Below are 9595 nucleotides of genomic sequence, written 5' to 3' on the forward strand. Positions count from 1 at the left end.
TTTGAAAATTGAAATTCAAATTTGAATTTTGAAATTGTAATTTTGAAGTTTTAAAATTTTGAATTTTGAAAAAGTCAAATTTTGAAAATTAAAAATTGAAATTTAAAAATTGAATTTTGAATTTTAAATTTTGAGAATTTTGAGAATAGAAAATTTAAATTTAAATTTTGAAAATTTGAAAGTTGAAATTTTAATTTTGAAATAAGATAAGATAAGAATTTGAAAAAGATGTGATTTTTTATTTTGAAAATATTTGATTTTTGGAAACTTGACAACTAAGATATGATAAGATAAAAATTTAAAATTGAAATCTGAATTTTTAGTTAAAAATTTCGAAAATGTAAAAAAAATAAAACTAAAAAAGATATTTTTTGATTTTTTGAATTTAATGATGAAAGAGAAAAACACATAAAAGACACAAGACTTAAAATTTTTAGATCTAATGCTCTTTATTTTCGAAAATTTTGGAGGAAAACACAAAGAAATACCAAACTTAAAAATTTTAAGATCAAACACACAAAAAGACTCAAGAATACTTTGAAGACTAACAAGAACACAAAGAACAAAATTCAAAGACTCAAAGAAAACACAAGAACATAAAAAGAACACCAAACTTAAAATTTTTAGAAAACCAAAGATAAATTTTCGAAAATTAAAGAAGATAAACAAGAAAAAACCAAACTTAAAGAATTGAAACAAGATTTAAACAAAGAAAAATTATTTTTGAAAACTTTTTGAAAAGAAGATACCAAAAAATAAAAAATTGCTGTAATTAATAAACACAGAGACTGAAAGAAGCAAAAATTTATCAAGAACATAAACACAAAAACTCAAACTAAGAATAAAGATTAAACAAAGAAAATAAAAATAATTTTGAAAAACTTTTTAGGATTTTCGAAAAAAAAATAGAGAAGAAGATAAAAGAAAAATAAAAGACTCAACAAGAACACAAACAAAGACTCAAATCAAGAACAAAAATTAACAAAGAAAAGTAAAATATTTTTGAAAAAGTTCTAAAATTTTTTCAAAAATTAGAGAAGAAGAAAATAAAAATAAAGGACTCAAACCAAAATAAAAAAGTCACAAAAAAAAACCAAAATAAAAAAGAAAGTTATACTCTTGCAAAAATCAAAGACAATACCTGATCTAGGGAGCAAGACAATCCTTCAGTTTGTCCAAACTCAACAATCATCGGCAACGGCACCAAAAACTTGGTAACACGATTCCTCACACCTTCGTACTATTGTACCAGCAAGTGCACTGGGTCGTCCAAGTAATACTTGAGCGATTCAAGGTCGATCCCACAGAGATTGTGGTTTGAAGCAAGCTATGGTTATCCTACAGGTCTTAGTTAGGCATATTAGAAGGATTTAACGTGTTTTAATATTGTATAAATTACTTTTTATATGAAATAGAGTCAGTACTAGGAATAGAGAACAGAAGCAGTAATTAGAACTCAGAAGTTGTGTAAACTATGAAATGGGAATAGTTAAGGTTTGGAGTTGCTTAGCCTTTCTGAATTAATTCTAGTATCACTGTCTTCTTTGCTTGTGAATGATCTTCTTCTATGGCATGCTATATGTGATCAAAGCCATTGCCCGTGGAAATTCAATCTGACGGAGGGTGAAGCTCTAGCAGTTCATTCTTTTTGCGATCCTACTCAAAATGCCACAGACAAGGTCGAATCTTCCGGATCAGAGAACGCTGCTTCTTTGGATTCTAGCCTATACCACGGAGACCCTAATCTCCCTTGAAATTGGCTGAACTAGTGTCTCAAGAAGTCCCCAACGAAGTGTGGATTAGCCATCTAAGAGATGTATAAACAGAGCTGTTGGTTCGTGCTTTTCCGGCCAGGTATTCACACGAACCCAAGTAGACATGGGTGTTTGTCAGACACGTTTGTCTTAATGTGATGACAGAGCTAATTTGTCAGATCATCCTATTCACCACGATGAAGATTGGATATACATCATAGAGATAAATCAAACACGGACCGAAGAAGAAACAGTAATACTTTTATTAATTTAAAGGACTTAGTAGGGCTCCTCCCCTCAACCTAGGAGGTTTAGAAACTCATACTGAAGCAAAATACAATGTAAAACGAAAATAATGCTGAATGATATTGAAAAGTGTTCGAATAACATGAAGTAAACCCCTTAAATACTAAACTAATGGTTAGTAAGGGTAAAACAGTCTTTTTAAGTGCTAAAATCCACTTCTAGGCCCACTTGGTGAGTGTTTGGGCTGAGCTTTGATGAGATCCACGTGCTATGAGGTCTCTTGGGTTTTGAATACCAGCCAGGGGGTCCTCTCTGGGCATTTGGACATTGGGCTCTCGTTGGGCGCTGGATGCCAAAAAGGGGGCAGGAAGCTGGCGTTGGACACCAGTTTTGGGCCTTCTAATCCGAAACAAAGGATGGACTATTATACATTACTGGAAAGCTCTGGAAGTAAGATCTTCATAGCCATTGAGAACGCTCCATTTAGACTTCTTTAGCTCCAGAAAATCACTTTCGAGTGCAAGGAGGTCAGATTTGGACAGCATCTCCAGTGCTTTCTCTGTCTCTGGATCAGACTATTGCTCCAGCTCCTCAATTTCAGCCAGAAAATACTTGAAATGGTACAAAAGCACACAAAATAAAAGTGGAATCAAAAAATGTGAAATAGCACTAAAACCTGTAAAAACTTAAAAAAACTAAATAAAACCAATTAAAAACTACATGAAAACTATGCCAAAAAGCGTATAAATTATCCGTTCATCACTTCCCACTATGGCCGAAGGTGAAGACCTAAGCAATCCATTTCTCTTCGAGATCCTACTCAAAACCCCACATACAAGGTCGGATCTTCCGGATCAAGGAACGTTGCTTCTCTGACTAGCCTTAACGCCATAGAGACCTCAGTAACCCACGGTCAACGGGATTTTATGTCACTTATCCAAAGTCGCCCAAGTACGCTCTTGGAATCTGCAGTGCACTATCTAGCTGTGGTTCAATGCTATCCGGGTCAGCACTCACACAGAACCCATGTAGAATAAGGATGAATGTCACGATTCATCCTCAATTCATGAGATGAAGACTAAAAATGCACAAGGGAATGGAATCAAACGTGTATTGAGATAGAAACAGCAATATTATTAATCCATGAGAATCAGCAGAGCTCCTAACCCTAACTTAGGAGGTTTAGTTGCTCATGACTTACAGAAAATAATAATAGTAATGTATTTTTACTTCTCCCCTCCTGGGAGGCCTAATCCTTAGGAGGAAGGAAGTTTCTTATTTATAATCAAATACTAGACCTTAAAGATGTTACTCATAATTAAAAATTTCAAAAATGTGATCAACTAAGCTAAAGGATGCGAAAATTCACTTCTGGGCCCACTTGGTGAGTGTTTGGGCTGAGCTTGGGGTGAATCCACGTCCTAGTGCTCCTCTTGGGGTGTTGGACGCCGATTTTGATCTCTTTTAGGCGTCCAAAGACCAAGCTTGCTCCTTTTGGGAAGTTGAATGCCAGAAAGGGGGTGTTTTGGGCGTTCAATGCCCATTTTGGACCTTCATTTCCAAAGACAAGTATAAACTATTATATATTGCTGGAAAGCCCTGAAAGTTAGCTTTTCAAGGCCTTTGAGAGCGTGTCAATTGAGTTTCTGTAGCTCCAGAAATTCTTGTTTGAATGCACGGGAGTCAGGAGTTGACAGCATCTGCAATCCTTTCTTTGTCTTTGAATCAGACTTTTCCAAAACTTGCCAGATTCACCCAAAAATTATCTAAAATTATAGAAAAACCACAAAGACTCAAAGTAGCATCCAAAAAGTAATTTTTGTACTAAAACCTACTAAAATATAATACAACTTAATCAAATGTACTAAAAATACTGAGAAAATAGTGCCAAAAAGTCTATAAAATATCTGCTCATCACTAAACGCCCAGCTGGCGTTTAGCACTAGCAGAGGATACGAACATGCAAGCCATCACTCTGTTTGGGGCGTTTAATGCCCAATCTGGCGTTAAACGCTAGCAGATGACCGAAATCACCTCTCTTTGGGCTTCTCAAGTGCATTTAGCATTTATTTGTTCTATTTTATTTTCTTTTTTATAATTTTTATTTACAAACAATATTTTTTAGTTTTATGATTTATTATTTACTTTATTTCTGGATAAAATTCTAAAAGGAAAAATATCACTTAGAACTCGGATCATTTTGCTTCCGCACATTTTTAGAAACCTATTTTCTCTGTAAGTCATGAGCAACTAAACCTCTCGATTAAGGTTAGGGGATCTTTTTATTTCTATGGATTAGAACTATTATTCTTCTATTTTAATTAATGTATCGATTCAATTCTAAGGATTATTTTTGTTCTTAATCTTATGAATTTGGGTGGAAGGAGAGTATGACCCTTATTCTACTTGTATTCCTGTGATTCTCAAGAGAGTTATCTCGGTTAAACTATAGCTTGAAAACAAACTCCTTCTAAATTACTAATTACATGAACTAATTGGGATATGTGACATATAATCCTATTAGCTTTGGGTATTTAGGATTTTTGTGGCCATAAACTAGTTTTTGAACTTAACCCTCTAATAGAAATTAAGTGACCACGAGAGTGGCAGGTAATGAAGGTTAGGGGAGGCTAAATCACTAAGAGATTAGGGTTTAGAGAATTACAGTTCACCATGGAATGAACCATTCATTGTTAAAATAGTTGGTAAGAAATTTTAATCCGGAAAGATAAACATATCCGAAGCCTTAACTGTTTTCTCATTCTATTTTCACACCAAACCATTTAATTGCTTTCTTTATTTTCTTATTTATTGTTTTATGCGTTCAACCATCAAAACCCCTTTTCTATTCGCCTAACTAAGTCCAACTGGATAGCCATTGTTGCTTAGTCCAGCAATCATCGTGGGATCGACCCTCACTCATCTGAGGTATTACTTGGATGACCCGGTGCACTTGCCGGTTAAGCTGTGCGAAATCCTAATTCGCGCACCAAGTTTTTGGCACTGTTGCCGGAGATTGTTTGTGATTGACAACTACTAGTTTTCTAGTTGCTTAGATTAGGTATTTTTGTCTATTTACTTTTTTCTTTTAATTTTCGTTGTTTTTCCCTTAATTTCTCATTTTAAGTTTGGTGTTCTCGTTATGACTTCACCTTTTAAATTTTCGAAAACAATAGCATTAGTTTTTGTTTAATTTACGATTTTGTAGCTTAGTTTTTCTTAATTATTTTCCAAAAGTTTGGTTCATTTTCAGTTTTGCTATATCTTAATTCTGTTACACAGGATACCTCACTGGGAATCCTCTATACTCTGATGTAGAGATTCCCGTTTCTCTGTGTTCTCTATCTGTGTGCGTAGGAACAGAGAAAGTATAGTATGGATCCGAATGGTAATGCACAACTGACGATGAGAGTTTTATGTCGGTTCAGAATAGATCAAAACAAGAATCAATTTGTTGGTAGCGTAGTCTGAACCAACAATGAATTCTCAAGATCAAATGTTTTAAATTCAAATTATAATAATCGAGATCAAGAGTAATTCAATCTTGGGTCGTTCTTCCCTCGGATGCAATTGAAATATTATCTCCTTGGTTGTAGAGGACAAAAAAGGGGTTTTGTAATCAAAGAACAAAATATTAAAAGAACTAAGTAATAAAAGAACAAAGAGATTATCAAAATTGTAATTAATGCAATTAAAGAGAATATAAGATCAAAACTTAGTGAAAATGCTAAAATGCATGAAAGGGCCTTGATTTGGGAATAAGGATCCAAGGAATCCTATCATCGCCATAACCACAACTATGGTAATTATGATGAGTCAATCTTGCCTAGTTAACCCCAAACATCGTGGAGTAAGTCAATCAAGCATAATTGACCTTAATCCATAAGTCCTAGCTAACTTACCAAACTAGTTGATAAAAAAGCTAGCGTCAATGGAAACAAGAGTCAACTAACTACCCAAGAATTACCACTAAATGTCAGACATTATGACTCTAGTATCCTAGGAACTCAAACCACAAGCCAAGGTGAAAAAATCTACTCAAATTCTAAAGTTGGCATTTTCACAAACACCTTGTATGCATAAAAGTAAAACATGGAAAATTGCAAGGAAAAATAGCAAACTATAACCAACTATCAACAATATCAACAAGAGACAAGCAATCAAACATAAAGGAAGCATGAAACTTAAAATTCATTGATCAAAACTTCAAGAAACACAAAATTACAAATATGAACAAAGTAACTTGAACCAAAAGAAAATGAAAATAAAGACAATGTAAGTAAAGAGGAAATTGAGAGTACTTACAATTAAAGAAGCAAAATCAAGATCAAAGCTTGCTATAAAATGCTACAATGGAAATTGAAATGAAACCCTAGGAGAGCATTCTACTCTACACTACTCCTATTCCTATGGAAGCTTCCTATACCACTACTACCTAATGAAAACTAAAACTACAACCTAATGACTTCATATGTATTGAATTCCCCTTCATATAGCATCCAAAATCAGCATCCAAGCCTTCCATAATGGCCAAAAAGGCCTCAGAAAATGCGCTGCACGTGTTTCATTCATGAAATCACGTGTTGGGTCCTGTGCGTATGCACAGATGTGTGCGTACGCACACTTGGCTGAAAGTTGACCTGTGTGTACGCACAGGTGCTTGTGCGCACGCACACTTCGCTGTGTGTGCTTTTCCTTGTTTTCTTTATGCTTTCTTCCTTGTATATGCTTTCTTCCACTTTTGGCTGTCCATTCTTGCTTCCAAGGCCTGAAATCACTCAGCGAACATGTCATGGTATCAAATAGAATAAAAATGGAATTAAATTGCTCATTTCAAGTACAAAATTGCATGTTTTCACATTTAGGATCAAATTGGGGACAAAACACAAAAGTATGCTATTTTGCTGCTTAAGTGTGAGTTCATGTGCTAAAATCCAAATTGAGTCAAAATATACCATCAAATATGGACTCATCAACAACTCAGAAGGATTCTGGGCTCATACACAACTCCCACTCCTGATTTTTATGGAAGAAGTATTAGTGTACCTCCCATTGGAGCAAATGATTTTGAGCTCAACCCATAGCTGATCATCTTGGTGCAACAAAATTTCTAGTTTTATGGACTTTTGCACGAAGATCCTAACATGTTCATCTCTAACTTCCTAAGGATCTGTGATATTATAAAGACCAATGGAGTGGACCCTAATGTGTACAAGCTAATGCTCTTCCCATTTGCTGTGAGGGACCGAGCAAAGGAATGGGTTGATGCTCAATTTAAGGAAAGCTTAGACACCTGGAATAAAGTAGTCAACAAGTTTCTGAACAAGTTTTTTCCCCCGCAGAGATTGAGTAAGCTGAGAATAGATGTTCAAACCTTTAGGCAAGGAGAGAGTGAGTCCCTCTATGATGCTTAGGAGAGGTATAAGCTGATGCTCAGAAAATACCCTCCTAGTATGTTCTCAGATTGGGTCAAGGTAGACATCTTCTATGAAGGACTCTCTGACATGGCCAAGACGTCTTTGGATAATTCTGCGGGTGGCTCCTTACAAATGAAGAAGACACCTAAGGAGGCTAACGAGCTCATTGAGATGGTTGCTAATAACCTGTACTTATACTCATCTGAGAGGACTTCAGTAAGGAAAGAAGTTATGGAAGTGGATATTGCAGATGCAATTCTTGCTCAAAACAAACTCCTAGTTCAATAGGTGAGCCTTCTCACTCAACAATTAAATAGCGTACAGAGCTTAGTTGCCAAAATTCAGAATGCCGCTCCTTATGGTATGAATGATGGCTCTCCTCAAGATGGAGCTTACAACAGTGATCAGTACGTTCCGGAACAGGTCAATTATATGGGAAGTCCCCTCAGACATACAGATGATGTTCGTTACTCTCAGAAATTTAACCAAGGGAGGAAAAATCAGCAACCGACTTATGCCAGTAACCCTCAGGGAGGTCTGAATCAGGATACAGTCAATAACTTCCCTTTTCAATACCCACAATCTCAGAGCACCTTTGACCTGGAATCCATGTTTGTAGAATTTACAAAGAGCCAATAAAGCTTTATGCAAGAAACCCGAGCCTCTCTTAGGGACCTCCAAATGCAATTAAACCAGAAAGACCAACAACCATCTGAACAAAACCCACATAGCAGTATAGCCCCCGAGCATGGGGAGGAATGTCAGGCAGTTCGACTGAGGAGTGGCAAGACTTTGGTCACTCAACATCAAAACCATGAGGAACAAGGTGAAAACGAGACACCAGAGAGCAAAATTACAGTGACAAAGAACACCAGAGAACGAAATTGTAGTGACAAAGGACACCACGGATTTGCTTGAAATCTGTCTCTCAACAATTTCCTACCGGCAAGTGTACCAGATTATCGTCAAGTAAAAACTTATTGTAGAGTGAGGTCGAATCCCACAGGGATTGGTTGGTTGATCAATGTTAATTGGTGAATTGTGCTAGTTGAGCGAAATCAGATTTGGTTGAGTATTGCAGAAAGTAAATTTGGCGGGAAACTTAGATTGTAAGAAATTAAATGACAGAAATTAAATTACGGGAAATTAAATGAAAGAAGCTTAAATTGCTAGAAATTAAATGGGAATGGGGAATTAGCATGAAATTAAAGTAGCAGAATGTAAAAGAATGGTTAAGATCAGAGTAGGGGATTCACTGGGTTTTGGGAGATATTGAACTCTCCGGATCAAATCATTTTTATCTCTTCCTCAATCAATGCATTCATTGACATTGCTTGGAAATCTTAGATGATTGGATACCAATGTCTTGGCTCACCAATCTCTCTAAGCATGAACAATTGCCCAATGTCTTGATTTAATTGCTCGTGGGAAGAGTTGAAGTTCTATCACTGATTATACTACACAAATTTATAGATCAAAGTATTGGTAGGATTACATGTCACTATATCCATCCAACCCCCAATCTAATCCAATGTGAGAAAGAAATTCTAGCATGAATTCTTCATCCATCTCTCAAGGATCCGAAGAATTCCAATTATGGATAGCTTCTTTGTCAAGACAACTATCTAATTGAATTAAGATCGAAAGCTTTCTAACAAAAATCAAGAGAAAAGAAAGAGGAAGAAGATGAAAACTACTATTGATCCATTAAATTACAATAGAGCTCCCTAACCCAATGAAAGGGGTTTAGTTGTTCATAGCTCTTAAAATGGAAAATGGAATTGAAAGATACATTGCTGAATTGAAAGAATTCTTCGAAAAACTAGAATGACCCGAAAAGTAAAGAGTGCCGTAAAAAAATCCACTCTAAATTAAATTCTAAGCTATTTATACACTTTCTTCCATTGATCTTCAATCTCTGAATTGGGCTTTTGACCTTGATGGAATTGGGTTGAAGTTGCTCCAATTGGTTTCCCTTGCTATTAAGAAGAGATCTGTTTGAATTGCAAGGTTCTGGTGCTCAAGTTGGAGTCAACATTTGATGGCCAACGTTGACTCAAACGCCCTTCTTAAAAACCAGATAAATTTGTTGTCATTGGTTTTTGACTCAGCGTTGGAGGGCCAATGTTCTCCTATCCACGCGTATGCGTGCCTTACGCGTTTGCGCCTTTGGGGTCA

Source organism: Arachis ipaensis, chromosome B06, assembly GCF_000816755.2.
Source record: "Arachis ipaensis cultivar K30076 chromosome B06, Araip1.1, whole genome shotgun sequence".
NCBI lineage: Eukaryota > Viridiplantae > Streptophyta > Magnoliopsida > Fabales > Fabaceae > Arachis > Arachis ipaensis.